The sequence below is a fragment of the Macaca mulatta genome, chromosome 6 (genome assembly GCF_049350105.2).
Source record: "Macaca mulatta isolate MMU2019108-1 chromosome 6, T2T-MMU8v2.0, whole genome shotgun sequence".
NCBI classification, from domain to species: Eukaryota; Metazoa; Chordata; class Mammalia; order Primates; family Cercopithecidae; genus Macaca; species Macaca mulatta.
Window position 1 is genome coordinate 151,533,720 of NC_133411.1, and position 13,451 is coordinate 151,547,170.

The window sequence follows — 13,451 nt, forward strand, 5'->3', positions numbered from 1 at the left end:
TATGAGCTGGGTATAATGTCTTTGGGGAACAATTGTATAACCAACAATGCCGAAGCCTTGCATTTGCTGGTGTTGGCGTGTGTTATGGGAAGAATGTCTGAAATGAGCTCTTGTCAGGTTTTTTATCACTTTGATTCCATGGTCACCATCCTCATTATTGTGAAACAGGCATGCATTTTTTATAAATTAAGATAATAATTCTTTTTTTGTATTTTTCTTTGATAAACAGTGCTTCATCAGATCTTGCGTCAGTTTTTTTTTTTTTTCCTTTTTGACAGGGTCTCACTCTGTCACCAGGCTGGAGTGCAGTGGCACGACCTCGGCTTACTGCAACCTCCACCTCCCAGGTTCAAGCAATTCTCCTGCCTCAGCCTCCCGAGTAGCTGGGATTACAGGTGCATGCCACCACACCCAGCTAATTTTTGTATTTTTAGTAGAGATGGATTTTCACCATGTTGGCCAGGCTAGTCTCAATCCCTTGACCGCATGATCCACCCACCTCGGCCTCCCAAAGTGCTAGGATTACAGGCGTGAGCCACTGTGCCTGGCCTTTGCGTCAGTTTTAAGGGAGAACTTTGAAGCGGAACGATGAGAGGCGGTGTCAGCAGTGGTCAAGTGCCCAGCCCAGGCAGTTACATCATTGAGTTCAAATGCTGCCCAACAGCAGATCTCAGGAAACCACTCAGCCTTCATGGCTTTATCTATAAAGTGTGAATAACAAAATCTTTCAGAGAGTTGCTGGCGGGAGGATTCAGTGACACATGTGAGGAGTTAGGGTTAGGGTTAGGGTTAGGGTTCCAGAGCCTGGAACACAGAGAGAGCTCAAAGCTGAGGGGTGCCTTTGTTGTGGGAGTGACGTTTCTCAGCCTGGCCCATCCAAATGTCTCCAAATGCTTCCGAGACAGTCACGGCCAAAGATGACAGGGAACGTGCCCTTTGGTCTGTTTCGCTAGTCAAAGGGGAGAAATTATCTTGCCCAGAAGCTCTTTGACTCCAGAGCAGGCCTCTGAAAGTGGCCACTGCCGCAGCAACACTAATGGGACCACATCCCCGGTCTTGCGGCCCCTGCGTCGGGCCATTTCACTGCTGAGCTGACCGGTCCATAAACAGGCTGTGGGTAGCGTCACGTGTTTTCTCACACAACATGACTGTGGTTTCTCTTAGTTTGTCTCTTATCTGGGCTTTTTCCTGAGGCCTCAACTGTGTGGCAGCTGAAAACCATCTTCACGCTCATCCGGGGTGAGAATTAAACAGTCCAGTTAGTAAAGCTCTGTCCTTCAGCTCCTCTGTCTTTGGCCACCCTCCCTGCGGCATCTGACTTTAGGAGGAGTTGGAGCCGCTCAACCTGGAAGGGAAGAGCTGGCCCCCAGCACAGGGTCTCTAGCATGGAGCTCTCAGCCTGCCCTGTGGCTGCCCACTCTTTGGCCTTCATGACTCAAGTTGGGGCCGCTGGTCTCTCTTGGCTGGGTCAGGGCCCAGGGCGGCTCCTTGGCTGGCCAGCTCTTGTTGGCTGTGGGTTTCTCCTTCCCTGCCCAGGAGGTCTGCCCCCGCTCTGCTGCAGGGTCACCCCACCATGGCCTCTGGCTCTCATCTGAGCATCTATATCACGCAGGAGCAGCAGAAATCTGGAGTGTAATGCACACCCACTCGCCCTCTGATCACACCCATTCAGCCTCTCAACTCTGTAGGCCTCCCCATGCTGCAGGGCTGCCCTGCCTTCCGTGTTCTCCTCAGCTCATCAGCAAGTTTCTAATGCCAAAGACACACACTCCATATCTCCTTTTCCAACCCCATCTTCAGGCCCATACCCCAGTGGCAGACAGGCATCCCCTACCATGGTGAAAGAAATCCCATAGTCTGTCTGCCAGGCCTAGCCCCTGCTATGTTACAATGGAGTGAAAGCCATTTTGCAAATCTTTCCACAAATCTTGGTGGTTGAGCCAACTGTCTTCTTTATTCTGTGTTCCTCCTTCCTTCTCTGGCTCCAGGCAACAGGCTTCCTGGCCCAGGCTCTGAGAAGAGAGGCTCCAAATGGAACATGGTTTAAAGGCAGGATATGTGGTAAGAGGGGGAAAATGCATTGCTTCATATCTCCAAAATATTATCCGTCATACACCATTCCTCTTGCAGGCTTGCCATAGCTAACAGAACCCTTGTCCTTCAAGGTACTTTTCTTTGCTCCACTCTTATATTCATTCAACAAATACTATCGAGCACCTGCAATGTGCAGGCACTGTGCTGGACGCCAGATCAACAGCTGCCTCACCAACATGATGCAGATGTTCTCATCTCCACCTGAAAAGATGCTCAACCCCATTTGCCACCAGGGACATGCCAATCAAAAGCACAATATCACTTCACACCCACTAAGCTGGCTTTCATCAAAAAGGCACCCAATAACAAGTGTTGGTGAGGATATGGGGAAATTGGAACCCTCATACATTGCTGGTGGGAATGTAAAATGGTGCAGCCACTTTGGAAAACAGTCCCTCAAGTGGTTAAGCACAGTGTTACCATATGACCCAACTATCCAGCACCTAAGTATGCAACTAAGAGAAATGAAAACATATTCATGCAAAAACGAGTACATTAATGTTCATAGCAGAATTACTCATAAAGTCAAAAATGGAAAGCAACAAATGATGAATGGATAAGCAAAAGGTAGCATATCTATGCAAAATATTCAACCATAAAAAGAAATGCAGTACTGATACATGCTACAGTATGGATGAACCTTGAACACATATTAAGTTTAAAAAGCCAGTCACAAAAGACCACATATTGGCCAGGTGCAGTGGCTCACGCCTGTAGTCCCAGCACTTTGGACTGGAGCAGGTGGATCATGGGGTCAGGAGATCAAGACCATCCTGGCTAACACGATGAAACCCCGTCTCTACTAAAAATACAAAAGATTAGCCGGGTGTGGTGGTGGGAGCCTGTAGTCCCAGCTACTAGGGAGGCTGAAGCAGGAGAATGGCATGAACCTGGGAGGCAGAGCTTGCAGTGAGCCGAGATTGCACCACTGCACTCCAGCCTGCGTGACAGAGTGAGACTCCATCTCTAGAAAACAAAACAAAACAGGAAAAACCGAAAAAAACCCACATATTGTACAATTCCATTTACGTGAAATGTCTGGAATAAGCAAGTATCTAGAGACAGAACGTAGATTAGTGGTGCCTGGGGCTGAGAGAGGGGGAAGCGGGGAATGACGGCTGATTCGTATGTGTCCTGAGATTAGATAGTGGCAGTAGTTGCGTGACACTGTGAATATATGAAAAGCCATTGAACTGTACACTTTGAATGGATGAATTGTATAATTGTTAATTATATCTCAAGCTGTTAAAAATGTTCTCACCTTGTTCACTAATTGTGTCTCTTTTTTCCCAGTTTCTAAGATCTCTTGGAACAAATGTGAATTCAACTTTCTGTAATTTGGGGACTTTCTCTAACATGCTTATTACAGTTCAGTATTAGGTGGACGCCAATTCAATGATATTTGAATGGTCATTTTCCATGAGAAGATAAGCTTCAAGAGGGGAAGGATTTTTGTTGATTTTGTCACTATTATACCCACCATGCTTAATACAAGGCTTGACACACAGTCGAGTCTCAATAAATATTTGTTGAATGAATGGATGCCTATGTGAGCTTACTTTGTAAATGGACACAAAAGCCCAGTGATGACTGCTGGTCATTCATTCATTCATTCCGCTCATATTTTCTGCAGCCTCCTCTATGTATGGAGTGTGTGAATGAAACAGACATCTCTCTGCCCTGGGGGAACTTAGAACAAAGGAAACCTGTAGGTAGCAGTTTTCATACTTTGATTAAATACTGAAAATAAATAGATCTGACATCCAGTAAAGGTTGTGTGTATTAAAATTGCATTTTTTTTTTTTTTTTTGGAGACAGCATCTCACTCCCTCACCAGGCTGGAGTGCAGTGGCACAATCTCAGCTCATTTTAACCTCGGTCCCCTGCGCTCAAGCAGTCCCACCTCAGCCTCCCAAGCAGCTGGAATCACGGGCACGTGCCGCTAGGCCCAGATAAATTTTCTTGTATTTGTAGAGATGGAATCTTGCCATGTTGCCCAGGCTGGTCTGGAACTCCTTGGCTCAAACAATCCATCTGCCTCAGCCTCCCAAAGTGCTAGGATTAGAGGTGTGCACCACTGTGCCTGGCCTGCAAAATGTTTTAAAGTTCCTCTCAGCAGGGTTCTGAAAGAAATTCAGGCTGAGTTGAGACAGCCATACAAAGAAAAAGATTCTGAAGGACAGAGGATGGGTGAGAAGAAGGTTAATCAGGAAAAAAAAAAAAAAAAAAAAGATAATGAGCTTTTGCAGCAGAAAGATTTTACCAGTTAGGAAGCCTTTCCAAGTTGTGATATTAATGTCTTGTTGAAGTAGAGTAGGGAGTAAAAGAAAAGGAGAAAGTGCCAAGTCCTAGCCTTCATCTCCAATGACAGGGAAGTCTTTGAGAAGATGGGAAAGTATGACTCAGTGGCTGGAAGGAGAGAGAACAAGCGTGTTTTAAAGAGATGGGGAAGATCTAATTTAAGTACAACTGCCTTCTTCACTATGGAAACTTATGTGAAAGATAGCCAAGAGGTCAAGACAGAGGGCAAGAAGATACTCCGTGATGACCCGAGTTGAGAAACCAAGAGAAGCCAGCTTGTAGATACACAGCCCACAGCGGACGAGGGAGGTCTTGGGGTCAAAAATCAAAGCGAGGAAACTTGTCCAGTTGACTTTTTTCCACACAGACAACCTCTTCATTCCACCTCTGTCTTGTCCCAGATTTCCATCTTAACATGGAGGGATTCTAGAAAACCATTAGTGATTTGATGTGAACAGAGCTAGGAAGTGGTTAAGACATGAATAAGGCTTTCGAAGGAGGCAGGGTGAGGTTGAAGAGTTAAGACACTTGGAGAGATGAGAGGAGGCAAGGAAGATGTGGGAAGAAGAAAGTTCAGGGTCAGAGATGATACTTCCAAATCTGGCGCAAATTGCAAGTGGAGCTTGGGAAAAGAAAGAGATGGGTCCGAGAAAGAGCCTGTGCCGTGGAGTCTTATGAGCTAGGAAATCAATGACCAGAGCTGCTAGGGTCCTGCTGAAGGGGTCACCTGGCCTCACAACCAGCACCCCTAAAGTCCAGGGAGAGTGAGCAGCTCCAAGTGAGCCCAGGCACAGATGAGCCCTGCGGGAAGGAAGGAGGCAAGGTGTACCTTTTTCCTGCAGTTAGGTGCTCCATTGTGTTTTCTGTTTGCCAAGCTGGCTGCCCACCTAAAGGAACAAATGACAAAGGTGTCCCTCACCCCCCAGGCAGTGTGCACTGACAGGTCAGGCAGGACAGGGGTTTGGGCCCGGGAAGTTGCCAAGGACAGATCCAGGCTCTGCTCCTCCCTAGCACCGTGTCACTGGCTAGGGGCACGAACGCCACTGCTCTAAGCCCTGTATTCTCTGCAATTGTAGTGGTGATACAAAAGGGCTGTTGTGGGGACAAATGAGATCGTAGAGGCAAAGCTCCTAGCATGGTATGGTGCTTGTAGTGTTTTATCAAGCCTCAGATGCACATATTTTCAGTATTTGAACATCTCTAAAATCAAGCCATGCAGCATTCTTTTTCTTCATGGTACATGAAGTGATGGTCTAACTTACAATTTACTGTATCTTAGATCTGATAAAATATGGAAGTAGCCAACCAGTAAGTGGCAGTGGGGTGTTTTGTGATTGCTCTGCCTGTGTTTCATTCATGCTACCGTCGATGTCCAGGGATTTCCTCTTCTAAGATGGTTGAGTCTTTTTCCTGGTGGATGGGAGCCTGGGCTCTGGAGTCAGCCCAGCTGAGGACAAGTCTTGACTCCACTGCTAACAGCGGTAAGACACTGGCAAGGTGATGTCACCTCTCTGAACCTCAGTTTCCTCTTTTCTATAATGGAGATTACAGTATTACCTAAACTCATAGGGTTATTGAGGATAACATGAGGTAAAGTTATATAAGGTGCTTAGCACAGTGCTGCATTGTATACATGTTAATGAGGATGATAAAAACAAATTATTAAACAGTAACATTGAAAAAATAGTAACATTGTCTTATATAACACTATTACATTTTATAAAAAATGTTATTTGTGCTGCAATCTCAGCTACTCTGGAGGCTGAGGTGGAGGATTGCTTGAGCCCAGGAGTTTGAGACCAGCCTGGGCAAAATAGCAAGACTTCATCTCAAAAAATGAAAAACAAAACTCACAAATTTTACTTTAGAAAAATATTCCTGAGATACCTTGGGAACCCCAAGACAACACAAGTGCCTTATCTCACCTCCAACCCCTCACCCCTGCCTCTCACCCACCCCCCTGCCCTTCCATCCTCCGTTCTGGGTGAGGCTTTCCATCTCCCCCTGCTCCGCTCCCCTCCTCAGGACTTTGGTCCCTTCTGGAAACATTACTTTAAAGCTGTTTACCTTGGAAAAAGGACTGGCTCACTCCTCCTTGGAAAAGGTCACCACAGATTCTGGTTGGGATTTTCTCAAGCAATGAATGACCCAGGACCTCCCCCCAACAAGGCTTCTCTGTCTCTTCATCTTCCTGTCTCCTCTGCCACCCTGGCTCACTGCATCCCATTAGCTACCTCTGTCCTCCCGGAATTCCGTCAACACTCAGTGACCTCAATATGTTCTCCTCAAAGCCTCTCATCTCTACCCAGTGAGTCCTGTCTATCAGAAAAGCTTCATGCTTGTAACATTAATAGCTCACACACTTGGAGCCTCCCCATATCTTCAGAAACCCATGGTCCTTCCCACTGAAGGTTCTACAGTGATCCTAAGAGGATTATGGATCACGCAGCTCTCCTCTTCAAGCACAACCAATAAGCTTTTCCTTTGGGGAGGTTGGAGAGGTCCACAGGTGGTTAAGCTTTGCCTATTCTTTTCTCAATCCCCAGTCTTTCTCATCATCTCATCTGTACTCAAGATGGAGCTCATGACTTCCCCCCAGGTTGGCTCTCCAGCAAACCCTTCTTTGTCAAGGTGAGACCCCCCACTCCTCCTTACAACCTGCCTTTGATAACTGGCCTGCACCACCACCCAGGGTCAGGAAAACCCAGCCTTTTGTCTGCCACTTTTACTGCCAGTGGAATTCCAGCATAACACAAGCTACTCTAGAATGGCAACTGCTGAAAGTCTCAGACTTGAATGAAACATAACCAGTGCTCAACCTTAAGGTCTTATTATATTGGGGTTGAATCTGTATCAGCATCATGGGCCCTGCAGATGCCCCTGGGGGAAGCTGTGAAATAGGACTTTTCACTGGTTTTATAACACAACAGGATGACTCTAATGGTCTAAGGAGCATGTCATACACACACACACACACACACACACACACACACACACACACACACAATCCTAGCTTCTCAAAACTTGTTTCTGCTCCTTTAAATTTCTTAAAGACATAATACAATGTACTGGATAGGATGGGGTGTCAGATTTCATGAAATCCAGCAGCAGTATGGTGTCGTTGAGTCAGAGTCTAGAAAGCGGTGTGTTAGATGAGAATCCCAACATTTTCTTATTCATCAGTCTGTCCATTCACCAGTCTCTGTAACCTCTGACATGTTCCCCACAAAAAAAAAAAAAAAAAAAAAAAAAAAAAAAAAGGGGCATTTCAGCCAGGATATGGAGGACAAAATGGCATATAAAGATGTCTACATTACAACAAGAGAAGCCAAACTCAAGCCAAGTAAAGAAATGGAGCAAGAGGCTCCATTTCTGGTCCAAGGACAAAACCTGTTTGTCCTTCCTGCTGAGATGCCACATCTTCCAGTTCATGCCTGTAATCCCAGTACTTTGGGAGGCCAAGGCAGGAGGATCACTTAAAGCCAGGATTTTGAGAGCAGCCTGGGCAACACAGCAACACTTTATCTCTAGATCTTTTTTTTTTTTTTTTTTTTTTAATTAGCCAGGTGTGGTAGTGAGTGCCTATAGTCCCAGCTACTCAGGAGGCTGAGGTGGGAAGATCACTTGAGCCCAGAAGTTTGAGGCTGCAGTGAGCTGTGATAGTGCCACTGCACAGTGAGGCCTTGTCTCAAAAAAACAAAAACAAAAACAAAAAAGAAACGAAGAAAGAAAGAGACAGAAAAAAAAAAGAAAAAGAAAGAAAAACAGAAAAGAAGCTGGGCGCGGTGGCTCACGCCTGTAATCCCAGCACTTTGGGAGGCCAAGGCAGGCGAATCACAAGGTCAGGAGTTCGAGACCAGCCTGGTCAACATGGTGAAACCCCGTCTCTACTAAAAATACAAAAATTAGCCGGGCAAGGGTAGTGAGAGGCACCTTTAGTCCCAGCTACTCGGAAGGCTGAGGCAGGAGAATCGCTTGAATCTGGGGGACAGAGGTTGCAGTGAGCTGAGATCGTGCCACTGCACTCCAGCCTGGGCAACAGAGTGAGACTCGGTCTCAAGAAGAAAAAAAAGAAAGAAAAACAGAAAAGAAATAGAGCAAGGAAAGATCACCAGCCTTTTAGTCCTTCCCAGGCTGATGGGGAGAGGAAAAGGGAAGATGACAGGAGCAGGCTGTCCTCCCACTACCAAATGTCCCACGTTAAAGATGTTGCAGGCCTTGGAGGGGCTCTGAAAAATCCACACTCTGGACTCTGTTCCTCCCAGGCTCCCTGGGGCTAGTTCCAGCCTCATCCACATGCTGTCTTGTTCATGCCCCTGAAAGGAATGGAGGAAGCGCCCTGGCTGGCCTGATGGTGACTGTCTTCCCTTTCTCAACCTTCCCATCCTGACTGTCCCCTCTGGCCTCACTCCCACTGACTTGGGATGCCACAACGGTCTTGCAGTCCAAGAGCCTTCCTGCCCGCCAGCCCACCTCTACTCACAAAGGCAGACCTGTCTGGAACTGAGCAGGCAGGCCCCCAGGGGAGGGCCTGGGCTCCACGCCACTCCCCTTCTTTAAGAAAAGGGACAGGTCCAGTCCAGTGAGGGAGGCAGAAGGAATTCCCCTTGTTAAATGTCTCCTCCCAGGCTCAGGCAGAGGCCGTGGTAGCTGGGTGCAAGGAAAGTTCTTTGCTTCAGGCACCTGGTCCAACAGGGCTATGTGACTGGGCACATCACCATCCAAATTAAATCAGACGCAATCAATTTGGATTCAACACACTGCCATCTAATCCTTTGCACAGTCAAAAACGTTTAGTTTCCCTTCGAAAACTGTTACTTCTGTTTCCTAGGTAAAAGGTGTAGGAGAAAATGTGGTCGCTAAAGCTCCCACATTCGTGATGTTTATGTGACCGTGACTTGTCACATGACCTTGGGGAGGCTGCTCTTGTCTTCACTGTCCCATTCTCTTAATTGACACCCTCCCCTCCCCGAGTAAGGACTTATATACAAGGAACTCACCCAGACACAGTTAGGTAATGAAGGTGAAGTCATGGCTAAGGGCATGGGTTTTGAAGCGAAGCTTCCTGAACTTAAGTCCAGAAAGTCAATTCATCTCTCTGAGCTTCCTTTATAAAACGAGGCCAGTGATATACCTACCTCACATGTTTGTCAAAAGGATGCAACAAGATAGTGCAAGGGAAGCACTTAGCACATTGCCTCAAATAAATAAAATATGCATTCTAGCATCTAATAATTTTAGCTATTATTTTTGTTGTGATTATTCAGGATGAACGAGATAAGCTTCCTGTCCTTAAGAGAAGGTGAGAAGCTAAATCATAAATATCATGACCAGCTGTGACAAGTGCTGTGAAGGATGTGCCAGGGGCTGGGGGGATGGAGGGCTGAAGAGGAAGGGGTCAGGAGGACTTTCTGGAAGATGTGGCCTCTTAGCAGGAAGGACAAACAGGTTTTACACATGTGAACATGGAATAAAGGAATCACTTGAACAAAGGCCCAGGGGTGGGCAAGTAGAGGGCATCTTCTCCCAGTGTGCATGGCCGATGCCACTGAGCAGGGGGTTTGCAGGGACACACAGGGTGAGTGCAAGCCTGCTTGGAGTCAGATCATGGAGGACCTTGAATGATGCCATTCCAAAGCATTTAGACTTTGTTCTGCAAGCAAATGAAAGTGGCGCCAGTGGAGACTTTGGAGAAGGGAATTTGGAAATTCTTCTGGAAACTTGTTGGTTACTGGTACGGGGCTGGGCAGAGCAGAGGCCACGGGGCACAGTGTCCTCTATTTCCATCTCTGAAAAGCTCATCATTCCTCAAGTCTTCTTGACTAGACTACAAGCTAGTCGAGGACAGAAGCACGTGCTTCCTTCTCACCACTATGTCCCCAGCACAGTCCCTGGGGCTCAATAAATGGCTGTTGAATTGAAATAGACAAAAGATCCTAAACTTGGGCCACGAGAGTGGAAGGAAGAGGATGGCTCCAAAGACACTCGAAGAGAAGAATGAAGAGGATTCTGCAAAGGAGTAATCAGAGGTGACTCGGGCATAGAGGGGCTGGAAGGATGAATGGAGAGGCTGTGGGGCGTAGAGGGGCTGGAAGGATGACTGGAGAGGCTATTTACTGAGAGAATGGACGCAGCCAGGAGCAGCCTATCTGGCAGGACGACTGCTGTGCTCACTGTGGGGTGTGTCGCAGCTGAGGTGAACAGAGTCATCCATCTGCTGACTGGCAGGCAGTGGACATGGGCTCTGGAGAGAACCCAGAATGTGAGGCAGGCAGAGGAGAAGCGGAGCAGATGGGAAAGATGGGATCTGCAAGGAAGAACAGAGGGGAGCCTGAAGGGCGAAGCAGACAGAGGCAGCCACCCTGGGGATCACTCCACACTCCCAGATCCCCAGTGCAGCTGGTTGCCACAGAAGAGCAACCCCAGGATCCTGGGGAGAAGAGGCACAGTCAGGAGGAGAGCCAAGAGGTACAGGATCACAGCCTTCAAGGGGGAAGTCAGGCTGGTTTGCATTGCCTGAAGCTACAAAGAGGTTAACCAGAGTGGAAAGTGGGTTCCGGAGCCTTGGGATTGGTCTCCTGCCCCACAGCTTTGCTGTTCCCGTCACTTCTGCACGCTGGCACTGAGGTCATACTTCTCAAGGAAGATCCGCATGCGCCAACCTTTGGCTCAGAAAACTTCCCTTGTTTCCTACTTCCCAGCTAGGAAGGCCAAAGTCCTTGGCCAAGCATTTAAGTGACCTCAAATCTGGTGTGAAAAGCCTCACTTCCCATGATGTCCTTCCACAATGCAGCAATCTGAGCTGCTCCCTCTCCCCTGTTGCACACCAAGAACTTCCATGCCTTCCTATGTTGGTTCTTGCTGTTCCCTTAGTTAGGAAGGACATTTTGCTCCATGTTCTGCTAATTAAAACTCTCCTCATCCTTCAAAGCCTATGTCAAATGCTACCTCCACTGCAAAGCCTTCCCTGGTATCTCCAGTCTGGAGGGTCCTTCTTCAAGGCCCCACGGTGTGGTGCTTTGCCTAGCCAGTACTTCATTCTTTCTGCAGCTGAGTTGTGGGCCCCTATCCACTCACACAAGACAGCATGAGAGCAGAGAACCTGTTTTACCTTTGCATCTCCCGTGGTACAGATTCTTACATGCAGAAGGCACTCAACCAACACCAGCAAAGCATATGAAGAAATCAGGATAAAAAACCCACAAAAACCTGAGAGCAGTAGATGCTGGCAGTCCTACCACTTTCAATCATTTATTTGGAAATTATGATGTGCCTCACAGTTATTTGGACTTCAGGGGTTTTGCGCTGCAATTAATGTCTCGGCCCGATGTTGGGTTGCCTTACAATCACATGTGTTATCTGTGATCTCTAGGGCCATTTTGGTTCTGAGAGCACGCTATTACACATACACTAAGACGTTTCTGAGTATTTCCCATACTTAGACAAAAATGGAAAAACTTGGCCCAACCGTCAGAAGCGCTTTCTCACATGTGCTGCCTATGACAGTGGTTTAGGGAACTCTCTACACAGTTCCACCAGGATCATAAACACATTTCCTGAGCTATGAATTAAGAGGAAAAAGTTTCTCAACATGCAACACAAACTCAAAAAGCAGCTGTTCATTTAACCATCTATCATCTTCTTCTGACCCTACGAACAGGCTCTGACAGTATTTAGATTACATGAACATACTGTTTTATTCCTCAATAGCTTGCCGTTTGTAAAGAAAACATATATTCAAGAATGTATTCAACATGGTTCAGGAGAACCTACTATGTATGTGTCAGTGGAGTGTCTGTGTTAACAAACGATGTCCAGTATACGAATCAGGTTAGTTCTTTCTTGGTCTGTATTTTAGGGGTAAGACGTCTTCTGTATTGTTATATAAAACTGAGAGCAATTTAGGATTGCTCTAAACAGTCCTGCTTGTTTCTTTTTCTTTTGCCTGCTTTGTTTTTGCTTTAAGACAATTGTAAAACACAGCTGCTAAATAGAAAGGAAGGCTACATTCCTCTTGCAGCTGTGAGCAACAGAATTATTTAAATGTATTTCTAATCCAACAAACCTGGTTCTTGGTAAGGAAGAGAAAAAGAGCTAATTGTCTTTAACACTTAAGACTTTAACACTCCCCTCCTTCAAAAAATTAGGGTAAAGGGCAATATGGTCAGAGGGTATTTTGAATGATTTCTAAATTCATTTTCCTTGGATCCTGCAGAGTAAGATGGGAGGGAGTTTTTGAAACCACTGGACTTGCGAGGAAACGCTTCTTCTAGCTTCATAACAATAGCAATGAACACGTTCTGCACATTTGTTTCATGCTGGGCAGAGTGCTCGGGAGAGCTTTACCTGTTTTACCTGATTACATCCTCTGAGGTATGTGCCATTTACACCTGGGGAAACTGAGGCTCAGAAAAATGACCTTGTCTGTGGTCACATGGCTGGTAAGGGGTAGGAATGGAATTTAAACCCCATTGTCTAACTTCAGGACCCACATTTCAGCCACAACTGAGGTTTTTCCTAACCTAACCCCGTTGTGGTGGAATTGCACACAAAAACATACTTGAGAGGTGAGTAATGTCATCATTCCATTACATACAAGTTAAAAGACTATACAGTATGATACCATTTTGTTATGCACATGCATATATATGCATAAATAGGAAGATAAAGAGACAGACACAGACATAAATAGGAAAAAAACTGAAAAGACATAAATCAATATTACCGATATTTTAACAGTGATTACCACTGAATGATGAATAAATTTTAATCTTCTTAAAATTCCTGAAATTTTCTATTTCCTATAATGAGATCTATTACTTTAATTATTCAGAAATAATTTTGAAGTAACATATACTCATTAACTTGACAGTTTAACTAAACAAATAGATTTTGAGCATCCACTGAGTACCAGACACTGTATACTCAAAACAATAAAAAACTACACGAAAAAGACAGCAAATTACTCATATCCCTGCTCTGCTAACATTTTGGATGTTCTCCTTCAGGTCTTTTTCTGTACAGTTTTTTTTGTTTTGTTTTTTGAGACAGAGTCT

At 46.0% G+C, this 13,451-nt stretch overlaps 2 protein-coding genes across 40 annotated transcripts in view; one reads left to right on the top strand and one right to left on the bottom strand.

Annotated features, from left to right (window-relative positions):
* ARHGAP26 (Rho GTPase activating protein 26) overlaps nucleotides 1-13,451 on the top strand; it is an 840,200-nt gene that overhangs the window by 271,320 nt on the left and 555,429 nt on the right. The gene's annotated exons all lie outside the window — the stretch shown is intronic.
* Nucleotides 1-13,451, bottom strand: part of FGF1 (fibroblast growth factor 1) — a 110,816-nt gene that overhangs the window by 68,646 nt on the left and 28,719 nt on the right. For 4 of the 32 annotated variants that reach the window (XM_078004059.1, XM_078004072.1, XM_078004057.1 and 1 more), the window contains one exon: nucleotides 5,225-5,282. The gene's annotated coding sequence lies outside the window, so the exon portion shown is untranslated. 32 annotated transcript variants of the gene reach the window in all.